Raw genomic sequence first — 13,934 nt, forward strand, 5'->3', positions numbered from 1 at the left:
CTTTTCACGGTAATTGGTGCAGGACAAGGCACCATTTGTGTGAGTTGCTAGTGAAGCAATTAGCACTGTGGGATGCTGGTTGGTACTTACCTCTAGAACTGCAAAGCCGGTGACCCTCTCAGGAACATAAATCGGATGCACTGCTGCCTGCGGCCTGGGCCACTGTAAAAGATAAAGAATAAAAGCACTTGAAAATCATGTGACGGGTCAAGTGTTATTCCTCTGCGGGTACCTGCTAATATGTCATCTCTTTCCTCCCTTTGATAAGATCAAAGTCGTGGCACATGAGAACCAGGGGAACAGGCAGTATCCCACAGATCCGGTAACAGAACATTAAAGTCCGTGCATATGCTGACAATAGATCTCTCATAAGTGAACATATGAATGATAGAGAGGCTATGTATACTGAACTAACAGATGAAGTAAAGAAAATTGGACTAGTAGTAAATGTGTATAGAAACACAGTATCTGCAGGTAACTAGGCCAGCAGTAAGTCAGGGACCTCATGGAAACAAGACAAATTTTAAATAAGTGACCTACTTCAAGTACTTAGGTTCTGTCATAACTGAAGTAGAAAATAGAGCCTACTTTGCATTGCACAACCTCCTGTCATCCAAACTCATCCCAAGGAAAGCTAAATGTCAAGGCTATAAAAAAGGCTTGGCAGGAATGATCTAGTTGGAGATGGTCCTGCTTTGAGTAGGGGGATGGATTGGATGACCTCCTGAGGTCCTTCCAACCCTAATATTCTATGATTTTATGAAAATTATAATCAGGTCATGTATAACCTATGGCAGTCAAACCTGCGTTCTCTCACAAGCAAACAAGATACTACTACATTATTTTGAAGGGAAGATGTTATGGAAAAACTTTGGTGCATAGTATACTCCCATAACACAAGAACTGTGTGTAAGAACCAATGAGTTATATCAATTGTACTGAGCCGCAACCCTGACATAGGAAATCAGAGCACAATGACTACCATGGTTGAGCCATGTTGAAAGAATGGAAGTGACGTGGACACCAAAGAAATTGCTCCTTGGGGTAACAGCAGGGAGAAGGCTGTCTAGACAACCAAGATGAAAATGGTTAGATGATAGTTTCATAGTTGGTGGGGTCAGAAGGGACCTGAGCACATCATCAAGTCTGACCCCCTGTCATGGGCAGGAAAGAATGCTGGGGGTCAAATGACCCTGGCTAGGTGATTATCTAGCATCCTTTTGAAGACCCCAGGGTAGAAGTGAGCACCACTTCCCTTGGAAGTTGGTTCCAGATCCTAGCTACCTTGACTGTGAAGTAGTGCTTCCTGATGTCTAGCCTGAACCTACTCTCAATCAACTTGTGGCTGTTATTCCTAGTTACTCCTGGTAGTGCCTGGGGGAACAGGGACTCTTCTGTTCCCTGCAGGTCCCCCTGGTAAGTTTATAGATGGCCACCAGATTCCCTCTCAGCCTTCTCTTGTGGAGGCTGAACAGGTTCAGGTCCCATTGCCTCTCTTTGTAGGGCCTGCCCTGCTGCCCCTTGATCATGCGAGTGGCCCTCCTCTGGACCCTCTCAATGCTGTCCACATCCCTCCTGAAGTACGGCGCCCAGAACTGGACACAGCACTCTAACTGTGGCCTGACCAATGTTGCATAGAGGTGGAGGATCACCTCCTTGGACCTACTCGTGATGCATCTGTGGATGCATGACAAGGTGCGGTTAGCCTTACTGACTGCGTCCCTACATTGGGGGCCCATGTTCATCTTGCAATCAATAATGACTCCAGGATCCCTTTCTGTCTCTGTGCTGAGGAGAAGGGAGTTCCCCAGCCTATTGGTATGCTGCTGTTTTTTTCTCCCTAGGTGCAGTACCCTGCACTTATCAGTATTGAATCCCATCCTATTCTCATCCGCCCTCCCCTGTAACCTGTCCAGATCTAGTTGTAACCTGTCCCTTCCTTCTATCGTGTCCACTTCTCCCCACATCTTAGTGTCATCCGCAAATTTGAACAAGGTGCTTTTCACCCCATCGTCCATGCTGATAAAGATGTTGAACAGTACGGGCCCGAGGACCGAGCCTTGGGGGACTCCACTGCTCACATCCCTCCAGGTCAAAAATGACCTGTCTACCACCACTCTCTGGGTGTGGCCCTCTAGCCAATTTGTGACCCATCTGACTATGTAGGCATCAACACCACAGTCGCCTAATTTTTTAATGAGAATGGGGTGAGAGACAGTGTTGAAAGCCTTCCTAAAGTCCAGAAAGACTACGTTTACTGTGAGACCTGCATGCAAGGTTTTTGTGACCTGGCCGTAAAAGGCAACCAGGTTGGTCTGACGGGACCTGCCCCTAATGAACCCATGCTGGTTACCCTTAAGCATAATTACCCATGCTAGTTCTTCACAGATGTGCTCCTGGATAATTTTCTCAAAGAGCTTCCCCAGGACCAAGATAAGAGACATGAAACTTGCCATCCCCATGTCCCCAGGACGAAGGTAAGAATAATGGGCCTATAGTTACCTGGGTCCTCCTTCCTCCCTTTTTTGAAAATGGGGACCACATTGGCCCTTTTCCAGCCCTCTGGCACCTCATCAGAGCACCACGAGCGCTCGCAAAACTGTGCCGGGGTCCCACAATGACTCCTGCCAGTTCCCTCAGCACCCTGGGGTGGAGATCATCTTGACCTGCTGATTTAAACACGGCCAGCTCCACCAGAAGTTCCCTAACTAGGTCCTCCCTGACCGTAGGCCTGGCAGTGCTTCTCCTGAGTCTGTCCGGAATCCCATTGGGAGAGATGTCCCAGTCCCTGCTCAGAAAAATGAAGGCAAAGGATTTGTTAAAGAGGTCAGCTTTTTCATCTGGTGTAACCACCAGATCACCAAGCATGTCCTGCAGGGGCCCCACATTACCCAGTGTCTTCTTTTTACTCCCTATGTATTTAAAAAACGACTTCTTGTTATCTTTGATCCTGGTTGCTCATCCTAGTTCCGTCTCCACCTTAGCCTTCCTAACAGCCCCCTTACAGTCTCGAGCAATGGAGGTATAATGTTCCTTGGTGATAGACCCTCCCTTCCACCGGGTGTACGCCTCCTTTTTAGCTTTCAGATGTTCCTGAATGCCTTTGGTGAGCCATTGGGGCTTAACATGATGTAGTGTTAGACCTATAGAAATTAAATGTGAATGACTAGACAACCAAGGTACACAACAGGTGGGAATGGATTAAGATAGTCAAGGCAGCCAAGAGCCTCTAGGGTATAATAATAATAATATCTTGCCATGGCTGAGAGTCCAGTTTCTAGAATGAATGCTTACATCATGTTTCTTTTTCTCTGCTGTTAACAGAAGGAGCAACAAAACCACACTAATGAATTAAAGGGCCTCCTGAACCTGAGTCACGCTTTTAACTTGAGATGTCTCATCAGTGGCTTGGCTGATGAAATGCTAGAAGGAAAGTTAATGGAAACAATCCTATATATGTATGTTTCAGAACAATTTGCATAAATAATGTCCCAGCAGCAGATATGCACCTGGATGACATGCTTTACTTTTTGTCCAAGACAGCTGTTAGCTCAGTCTCCGAGAATCTGAGCTGGAGACGGGGCCAACCCTACTTAGATTTGGCTTCTTTTCAGGTTGCAAAAGGTGCAAAGAGGCAATATTTGTTATGTTTTAAAAAAGCAAACAAATGCCCAGCTTTTTTTTCAGCTTGTGGGATCTGTTTCTTTTCTCTCTGTCCATGTTGTTACTTTATAGCAAATCTTTCCTTAAATTAACAACCCTTCCTTACAGATAAAAGCATGACCCAAGCACTTTGGCTGTTTTTCATGCATGACAGAAAACCAGGGCAAACTTGGCGCTCCCAGTGAAACTCACCGCAAGGAGGGGCTGCTTCATCCCATGCATGATCTTTGTTGGTTTTCCAGTTAATGGGTGTATGATGATGCATAAGACCAGCAACAAGCTCAACGAGAAAAAGCTGCTCTCCCCTCTGCCATGACAACTGTTGCCTGCTGCTCAGTCACAGGGGCCAGTGTGAAGCAAACCAGCAGAACATCCTGACACCAGGATGATGACAAGCCCCATGAGCCTGCTGTCATCAGCAGTAGCAGGCTACACACTGAGGTGGAAGCACATGATGCTTATATGGGGAGGCCATGTGTTTATGGGGTAGGGTGGCAGTAGTGGGAATCTGATGGTTCAGTACCAAGTAAAGGGATTTGGAGCCTGAGTGGGGAGGGTGGCAAGTTTCATGTCTCTAAAAAACTACCTTACAACTGTTTAGGACATGGACCATAGTTTGGGGGAGGCAAGGGACCAGTCGTGAGCAGGTCTCTGGGATTGGCTAGCCCTTGGCCATACTAAGGGCCCCATATTGCTACTCCTACCTGGCCGTGCCCGAGGGATCAGCGAAAGGGACCCTGGGCCATATCCACAAATGCCCAGGTTCTGCCAGCAGTCCCACAGAATGAGTCCCCCACACTACCTCAGCCCTTGCCTCCGCAATCCAGACATGAATCTGTCTGACTTGGTTTTGTGTCACTGCCAACAACTGAAACCTGGTCCCAGCAAAAGGCCTCTCAGCAGAGATGGCTCTCAACATTCAGCTCCCACAGTGCAGTCATGGGAGAAGGGGAGAGGGCATCCTTCCTCACGGCAGAGCTGCTCCACAGCTGATTTGTGGGGGGGAAATGAAACAGACCAAGGGGTTTCCAATGCTGGGACCTGCAGAAAGTGCCACTACCATCAGCATGTGGATATAGTCACTGCAGCCAGCAGAGTTGGAGAGTGAGCCCCCTTGAATGGAGCCTCCCTGGTCATGGTTGGGCACTGTCCCCGTGTTTCAGAGTCCTGCATACACTCATGTCTTTGAGCAGGAGCAGGCCACTTCAATTGAGGACCAAGCCCAGGGGTCACAGTGCCTGAGAGCAGGACTGATCCCCATATTATTATATGATCACATAGCTTGTGACCAACCCGGGGTGCATGGAAACAATGCATGTTCCCCTAATGCAGCAAAGGGAATTTACAAGAAAACATCCCTGGGAATAAAGAGTGAGATGGTCATAGAAGACTTGCAGTTGCATCTCCAAGCCTCAGGTGTTTTGCAAATATCAGCAGTAGTGATGAGTGCCACACACTGCATGCTCTGCTGTGGGATGTGCTCTACAGCAGTGGTTCTCAACATTTTTCCTACCAGGACCCCTTTGCTAAGATTGATGGCTTGACCCAACCCACACCCCCCGGCCCTGCCGCTGCATGACCCACAGCCCCCCTGCTGCAGCCTTGGCTCCCAGCCGCCCCTCCCCCCCCCCCACACACACAGAGCACCCCCCACCTGATGGTCCCCAAGCCCTGGCCCTCCAAACCCACCCCCGCTCCTCATACACTTGCCTTCATTTGGATGCTGGTGCTGCTCCCACAAGCAGCTTGCAGGCTGGAATGCTGCAAAAGCATAGGTTTCTCCTTGCAGACTGGAATACTGCCAGCCTGCAAGAGGAAACCTGAACTTTCATGCATTTTTCTGGCAACAGCTTGCGACCCTTAGACATATTCTTGTGACCTGCTTTTGGGTTGCGACTCAGGAATTGAGAAACACTGCTCTACAGCAATACAGCCTGGGGCTATAGCAGGCAGCAGAGAACCAACACTCCTGGGGTCAAGTCTTCTTGTGCCAGAGAAGGCAGGGGCCCACCACAGCCACTGGCCCCCTTGTATGGTCTGTCCAGTGGCAGGACCATGGACTGCTGGGCAGGTGTTCTCTGTTTCAAAGCACAGGGTAAAGTCAGGCAGAAAAATGGAGGAATACTTGATAACTTTCACTGATAATCTCGTGCCTTGAACTGATGAGAGCCCCAAACATTTCACTTGGTCCAAAGATAACAAATTCAAAGACTGTTTGATTACAAAAATCCTTCCACATTTAAAAGGACAAATATCCCTGAGCCGCAAACTTTTTCTGATTGCCTACAAGTGCTTGCATGGGCAATGGTTACACTCCTGGGCTGTGTCCAGATGAGTGCGGATGTACAGTATGTGGTGCTGCAGATCCGTCTGCAGAGCCGTACACCGTGTATGCAGGTGTTCCCTGCACTTCTGTCTTGCAGCACAGGGTTTTTTTGACTCTGGGAGATCCTGGGGTTAAAAAACACATGCTGAAAAAATGCAGGGTAATGTATGTGGCAGCAGAGTGCTGGCAGGCCAGAGCCACACTCCAGTTGCTGGCTAGGCTCCCAACTGCAGCTCCTGAAGGCCCCATGTCCCCAGGTAAGCTTGCTCGGGCCAGCACAGTTGCTGGCCCCAGCCTCTCCTACCCCACCTCCAACCTGGGGTAGCCTGCCACATACCAGAGCACATGTGGCACATGCACCTCCGCAGGGACAAGTAGCAGCGGCACAAAGTGTACCACTACTACTTGTCCCTGGGGAAACAGACGTCCACATTCATCTAGACGTGGCTTTAATGGCCAGACTGTTGCTTCAGTGCATGGGTGTGTGGCAAACAGCCCAAAGCAGTCTGCCTGCACAGACTGTGCAAAGGCATTTTGGGGGCTGCACTGTGGGATGGCAGAATCATGCCACCTGGTGATAGGTGGTGGTCACAGCACTCACAGTAGATGTATCCCATTTGGCCTCTGCCTGCATCCTGGCCTCTGGGGCAGCCTGGGTCCTCTGGGCAAGGCCTTGACAGATGTGGCAGAGGCTGCTAGTGTCTCCCTGGGATACAAATCCTGCAGCTGGCTGGGGTTTGGAAGCAAGGACCCAGTGATCTCACAGCCATTTCTGCCACTCTGTGGCCCTGTACTGGGACCACATGCTTAGACTGTTTCTGGAGTGGGGCCTGGATGCTGCTGCCCTGGCAATAGTCAAGACCAACAGTGTCTCTGAGGGCTTATGGGTGGCCTCCTCAATCCAGAAAGAACGATCAACTCTGGTCAGAACTATCTTTAGGGCACCCTCAGGAGAAGGGGAAGGAAGGATGTGCCCTTGGACAAGATGTCCCTGCAGGAGTGAGCCACTGGGTAGCCAAGAAGCCAAGATGCCTGGTAAATCACCTGAACCCAGGCCCTCCAGGGCATGTGGGTGCCAGTTCCTGCTTAGATCCAGGAGTTCATGGGATGTCAGGAACCTCAATGTCCTGGAGGGTCCATGCTCCACCTCCTTGCACCATATCCCCTTCCTGAGCATGCGACCTGAGCACGTGCCTTTTTGGACTGCCTGAGGCACTGGCAAAGAGATGCTGGACCTAGGGATGGAAGATGGCCCTTTTGTGTACTGCCTAGCAGGCAGGTCTCACCCTCCCTAGGCAGAGGGCCAGGGGTGGTGGAGGGAGTGGCTATCCCCATCCCCTAGGGCAGGAGTGGGCAAAATATGGCCGATGGGCTGGATCCAGCCCACCAAGGCTTTTTTGTCTAGCCTGCTGCAAGACCCTTAGTCTCGCCCAGCCTAGGCATGGGGGACAGCCTGGGCCATGGCATGTGTGGCTGGTCCCACCACCCCTGAACCAGCAGTAGGGCTGGGGTGGTGCAACTGCCTGACTTGCTTCCTGGTGTCTCGGCCGGGCTGAACCGACTCGAGGTGATTCAGAATTTACCCGTTCGTCAGGGCGGGCTGGTGAATAGAGAGGCTGACAAGCTTAATGGTTGCAAAAACTTTACTTACGTCGCGGGTGGCTGCGACGGAAACGGTTCGGTCGTCTGGACAACAATGTGAGTTGCTCCAGCTGGTGAGGCCAATGCCAGTAAACTCGTCCGTAATTCAAGCCGGCGGGAAAAGGGTACGTCTGGGACTGCGTTCGGCGACGGGAAGAAGGATCGATAGGTGATCAGTCTATTGATCAGCTAGCCGCAAGTCGGATCTCTAAGAGGCACTCTGCAGCGTGCTCAAAGTTCTTCGACTTGGGCGGAAGTCGCGCTAGTTTTTAAACGGCCAGCAAGCCAATTACCGGCCGCCGCGTGTGAATAATTTAGCACTAGCCAATTGCGGGGCACGAATTTGCATCTGAATGGCGGGAACTCTTTGCACCATGCATTTCTGTGCTGCAAAGAGAATGCATCCTGCAAAGACAGCTGCAAAAGTGGCGGGAACTCCCTCCTGCACGCGGGTTCTTCATGCAGCAAAAACCCTCGCTGTGCAAGAGGCTCTCGTGTGTCAAGAAAATTCCATAGTGCCGAGGCACCAAACTCACTGGGTTATGACATGTCCCCTTGCCGACGGCACAACTGGAACTTTTGACACATGAGCACATTATACGGCATCTTTGATAGAGGATTCACTGACTTGGCAAAGCCTTCGCAACCAATATATATATATAAATACATAAACAAATAACTTTGAACACATAACAACAACTGTTGATCATCGTCTGATTGGAGAACATTCCGCTTCGGTCCATCTTCTCCTGTAACAGACAATGTCAGTAAACACTTAACAAAATAAAATAATGCCATAACAAGTCCTGAGCAGATGGGTTCTTTGTCGTCTCAGTGCCTCCCTCGCAACTATCACTTTCTGGAATCACGTGGTTGTTGATTACTGCTTCTGCTGGGGTTAAACCTGTGAAGAAAACAAAATAACAAGACAAAACACAACGAGAAAGAATCATAATTGGTTTCACTGTAAGGATACTGGGTGAACGTCGGAACGGCGAGTCATCCAGTTGTGATGAACAATAATAGGGGGACAATCAGGCTTCTCTTCCAGTTGGATAGAATAGGTATTGGGATATTGTCCCGGCTGTTGAACTGTCCCTTTGTGAACTTGTGGATGAGACTGATGAGGGTGAGGTATTGAAATCCACACCAATTCGTCAGGTTGGAACTTAGGCTCCCAAGGTGAGGGTTTCTGGACATTAGCTTCATCCCATAATGGTTTAGCAGTGTTTAGTGAAATAAGGACATCGTGATTAAATTTAGTCCAATTTTTAAACGTCCCTCCTCCTCTAAGGCGAAGCTGCTCCTTGTATAGACCTATGTGTCTCTCCACAACGCCGTTGGACTGCGAGTGGTACGGCAGATGAAGATGCCATGCCACATTATGAAGACGAGCAAACTTATCCAGAGCATTAGAGTTGAACGGAGGTCCTCCATCAGACTGAATTTCATGAGGAGGCTGCCAGGTGGCAAACACAGCAGTCAAGGCAGCAATAACAGCAGTGGCATTGCTTTTTCATAAGGGAATAACCTGCAACTGTCTGGTCCCCAAATCAACCACAACTAGTCCTTTATTTGGCGGTTTAGACCCTGGGAGAGGTCCCAGCAGGTCCACCTGCCAAACTTTTCCTGCCTGAAACTGAGAAGGATCGAAAGCTCCGATCTGATGCTTGGTTTTATGACACTTTTCTTTAGCACACGTTTCACAGGCCTGAGCTACTTTTTCCCAATCCCGCCTGGCTCCATATGAGGCCGGCTCTGTAATGGTTCGACACCAACGTTGATGACAAGCCCGTGGTCCTGGGTGACCCCAATTTTCGTGAAGCCATGCGAGGAATGGATTTGCTTGAGGATCAGTGGTAGATGTGACAGGCAAAGCTATGTCGGTTCGGAGTGGATCCTCCAAGAGCTTATCAATTATCTCATGCACTGGATCAGTATCTGAACGATGGGACTTAGTGTGCCTAATCAACGGAAGGCATACAAATCTAGTTAACGTCCTCCAGATGTCTCGCCAATCATCCAAGTTCTTGGTGGGAAAAGCTGTGCCCGTAAGAATTTTGTAGATATACTGTGAATCAATCGCGATGATCGGAACTGGGAGTGTATCGTTATGATACATCAAACAATGTTCCAGTACCTTCAGGAATCCTAATAATTCACATTTTTGGGACGAATTATCACCTGGGTCAGCTTGGAAAATTTCCTTATCATGACAAGCTTTACAGTAGTACCCATAGGCTCCTTCATGTCGGGAGGTTCCGTCCGAGGCCATCCACGCTGGGGCAGAAGTTCCATACAGCGTAGGAACCTTTTCCTCATCTTCTGGGCTTGGATCAGGTACCGTGTCTTCCAACCTCCAACAATGCCAATTATAATGGTGGGTTAGTACTAGCATATTCCAGGTCTTAGACTCCCCTTGAAAATGTGGGTCGATTCTTCCCGCGTCCAGCAAGGGTAACAATGTGGCACCAGGAGCGCGTAACGTCCCATGCCCCCTTGCTAACGGCTCCACCAGTTGTTCAGCTAGGAGAATCTTTCCCATAGCTCCATATCGATGTTGCGCCGCTTGAAGCGTCTTGTGGGCCGTGTATACTAACTCATCGCGGGGGTTATGCACGACAGCCCACACGTGATTGGTGGTGAATCCAAGGGTTACGGTCAGTGACTCACCCAGATCGATGGCATGGAGTTGTGTACCTTTAACCGTGGTTAGCAGGCGAAGCAGATTCTGCTGATCCTTTTCCGTCCGGGGCGTGGACTTTCGGGACTTGTCACGAATCTGTCGCTGTAATTTAGCGAGGAGTGCCAAATCGCTGGGTCCAATATAATGTCGATACCAATTTAAATGACCCAAAAGCTGTTGAAAATGCCTCCTAGTGACAGGGTGGAATGTTTTTAGTGGATCGATGTTAGGACCCTCATGCGAAACTCCGTGGCGGATGGAACCGATGTATCGAGTGCCAAGGAATGTAATGTCATCTACAGGATGTAGGCTTGACTTTTCCTCGTTGATGGTCCATCCCTCACTTTGAAGGTGAGCAACCAGTTGATTTACTACACCGGCAACTACAGAGCTATTGCGACCCATGATGGCAATATCATCAACATAACTCCAAATTTTTAATTCCTTTTCTGGGGGAAGAGAATGTAAGGCTCGAAAATTCTTCAGGGTGTTATTCATGGCACCAGTGGCTAATGATGGAGCGTTACGATATCCTTGCGGACAAACTGTCCACCTGTACATGATGCCATCAATACATATATTCAGTATTCCTTCCGGGTCAGTTATTGGGATAGCAAAGAACATGTTTTTCAGATCTAATGTAACTCCAACCCACGGACTTTGCTGGAACTGTGCCATCTCAAACATACACTGTGGCAGAGTAGACGGATTAGGTTGTTGCAGTACTTGGCACCTTTTATTGACTTCTCGATAGTCCACGACCAACCGGGCTTCATTAGGCTTCCCCGGTTTCGCCACTCCCCATCCTGATGATAGGTAGGTGCTGGCTGTTACGGTCTTAATACAGCCTCGTCGCTCAAGTCACTGCAGAAGGTTAGTAAGGGACTGTTTCAGAGAATCCTTAGTTGGGATTGGCCGATATCGCCAGGTGGAAGTGTCACGAAGCGTTGGTCGATGCCAGTCCTGCTCCCGGATAATTATGGGTAATGCCTGTAGCACTTGTTCCCTGAGGTCAAGCGTCTTTATCCCCGGGATTCCTAAAATGTTGATGCCCCCTAGAACAGCTTCTAGGGGATATCGGTGGTCCTGAACCCAAAACTTGACCTTCGTTGTGACAGCAATAGCATTAAGCCCTTGTACTTTGATCGTCTTGGTGGTCTTTTGATGAGGTATCATCGAGGTAATCACATTGGTCTGAGCTCCAGTGTCAAGAAGGATACCTGTTGTTGGTCATCCGGATCGGTAGGGTTGTAAACAGTGAGTTCAGCGTATGGTCGAGAATCAGTAGGATCAGGTCTGAGTTGAGGAAGGCCGCCGGCAGAGCCGACGGCCATTACTCGTTTTTTGACGGATCCTCAAAATTAAATCCCATTGCTTCAGCCATACTGGTCTGGGCCTTGTCTCCCAAAAGTCTCAATTGAGCCTTTGTTAGTCTGGAGTGAGCAAGAAGAAATCCGAACATAGTCCTTTCCTTCAGTGTTCTTTCCTTTGAGATTCTTTCTTTTGGGGTCCTTGGAGGTGATCCCCATGACTCTTGTCGAGGGATATACCCTGGACGCCTAGGTCTCAATGTTGCAGCCAGGTACTCTGAAGGTCGATCCCTTGTGTCATTAGAAGCTTCCTCACCTTGCTTCATAAGTGCCTGCAATCGTGGGAGATGGCCTAAAAGACTTCCCACTGGTTGTCCTGCTATCGGGTTCAAGAAGAGTCAAAGTGTAACAGCATTCGCTCCTCCGTACACCTCCACGCAGGCATCTTATGGCTTCCAAGGGCGTTGGAATTGCCCTGGGGTCCGATAGGTGACGATGAGCCCATCTCTCTTTACGCTGGACTGCTGTTAGTCCCATTGGATTTGTTCTTGGGCTCCATGAGAGATACGACACTCCAACTATAGCCAGGAGAAGTTGTTCTGCTGTAGCCTTCTTCGGGCAACCCTCGTGCCAGGTGTGAAATTTGTGGTTTACCTGTCCTACCACAAGCACCGGCAGCGGGATGGGCCAGTGGGCACTGCCCGTGACCACATTCAAATCAGTAGCGCGCCCTCCGCTCCACGCTGCTTGTTGTGTCAGGGCACTCGCTTCTTCTTTATCCAGAGTGTCCGATCCAAATTCCACTATCAGTCTTCCTAACCATATGGCCAAAGTTTCTTCCGGCCTGATTTTAGAGTCTTTGCAAAGCTCTTGAATCTCTGGTCTGGTGCGTGTACGAGAGATAGTGGTGGTACGCGTGGTACCTTCTTCATCCTCAACATGCTTTGTCACTGCTATCGGGTAAGCTGCAGCAGAGAGAGGGTTAAATTCTGCGTCTGGGAGCATTGGGTACACCCCTCCTCCCATTGCTCCCTCCCTGTGGTAAAGAGGCGTGGTTGCAGGGAATGACGTCACCTCAGGGGGTGGAGTCACCAAAGGAATCCCTGCCGGGTCTTCCATAACTCCGCCCCTCCTTTCCGGTTCCCCAGATAGCTCCCGCTTCTTTCGCTGCCATTTTCTGCTAGCAACATCATGCGGCTGGCACTGTTAAGAAACGCTGCTCCGGAGCCCTTTGCTGTCTGCTCCAGCGACTCTTTACCCGCAGTATACATCTGAGCCTCCAGATTCGCGTATTCCCTCAATAGGCCCATTACTGCACGGAACAGCACATTCATCATCTTTCCCTTTTTCCATTTCATTAGACCCCACTTCGGCTTGTGACGGCCCTTAGTTTCTAAATCCTCCCGCAGTTGAACGAGGAGCTCATGGCCCCGCAACTCAGGCACCAAATCCGGACAGTTGAACCAGTCCGCGGGGGTGGGTTCCCCCCCTCCTTCAAGTATCAGGTGCATTGGGCGAACTCCTGAGCGGGGGTCAGCTTTTCTGCCTTCTGCGTTTTCACCCCGGCCAGGGATATTGTTGATATTTCTTCCAGGGGCCGATAGTAAACCCGGTTGCTCCCCATTATGCATCCGAACTCCCCTAGGGATAGCTTTGTTCTCCACTCTTTCACCATGGCTTCTTCTCTTTTTACAGAGAAGTAACCATCAATACTTCTTTCCTCCCCTTCTACCGCCTGGTGGTAAGCGATATGCGCCCATAGATTGTTAGCATCCTCTACGTGGCAGTTCCCGGTGCGCCAGGGGCAGCACCTAATTAAGTTCTTCTCCATCACCGTGCCCTTTAATCCCCTCGGCATGTGCCGCGGTGATCCCGATCCCATCCTCGTCGCCATGTCTCGGCCGGGCTGAACCGACTCGAGGTGATTCAGAATTTACCCGTTCGTCAGGGCGGGCTGGTGAATAGAGAGGCTGACAAACTTAATGGTTGCAAAAACTTTACTTACGTCGCGGGTGGCTGCGACGGAAATGGTTCGGTCGTCTGGACAACAATGTGAGTTGCTCCAGCTGGCGAGGCCAATGCCAGTAAACTCGTCCGTAATTCAAGCCGGCGGGAAAAGGGTACGTCTGGGACTGCGTTCGGCGACGGGAAGAAGGATCGATAGGTGATCAGTCTATTGATCAGCTAGCCGCAAGTCGGATCTCTAAGAGGCACTCTGCAGCGTGCTCAAAGTTCTTCGACTTGGGCGGAAGTCGCGCTAGTTTTTAAACGGCCAGCAAGCCAATTACCGGCCGCCGCGTGTGAATAA

This window comes from Alligator mississippiensis, chromosome 13 (genome assembly GCF_030867095.1).
Source record: "Alligator mississippiensis isolate rAllMis1 chromosome 13, rAllMis1, whole genome shotgun sequence".
Taxonomy (NCBI): Eukaryota; Metazoa; Chordata; order Crocodylia; family Alligatoridae; genus Alligator; species Alligator mississippiensis.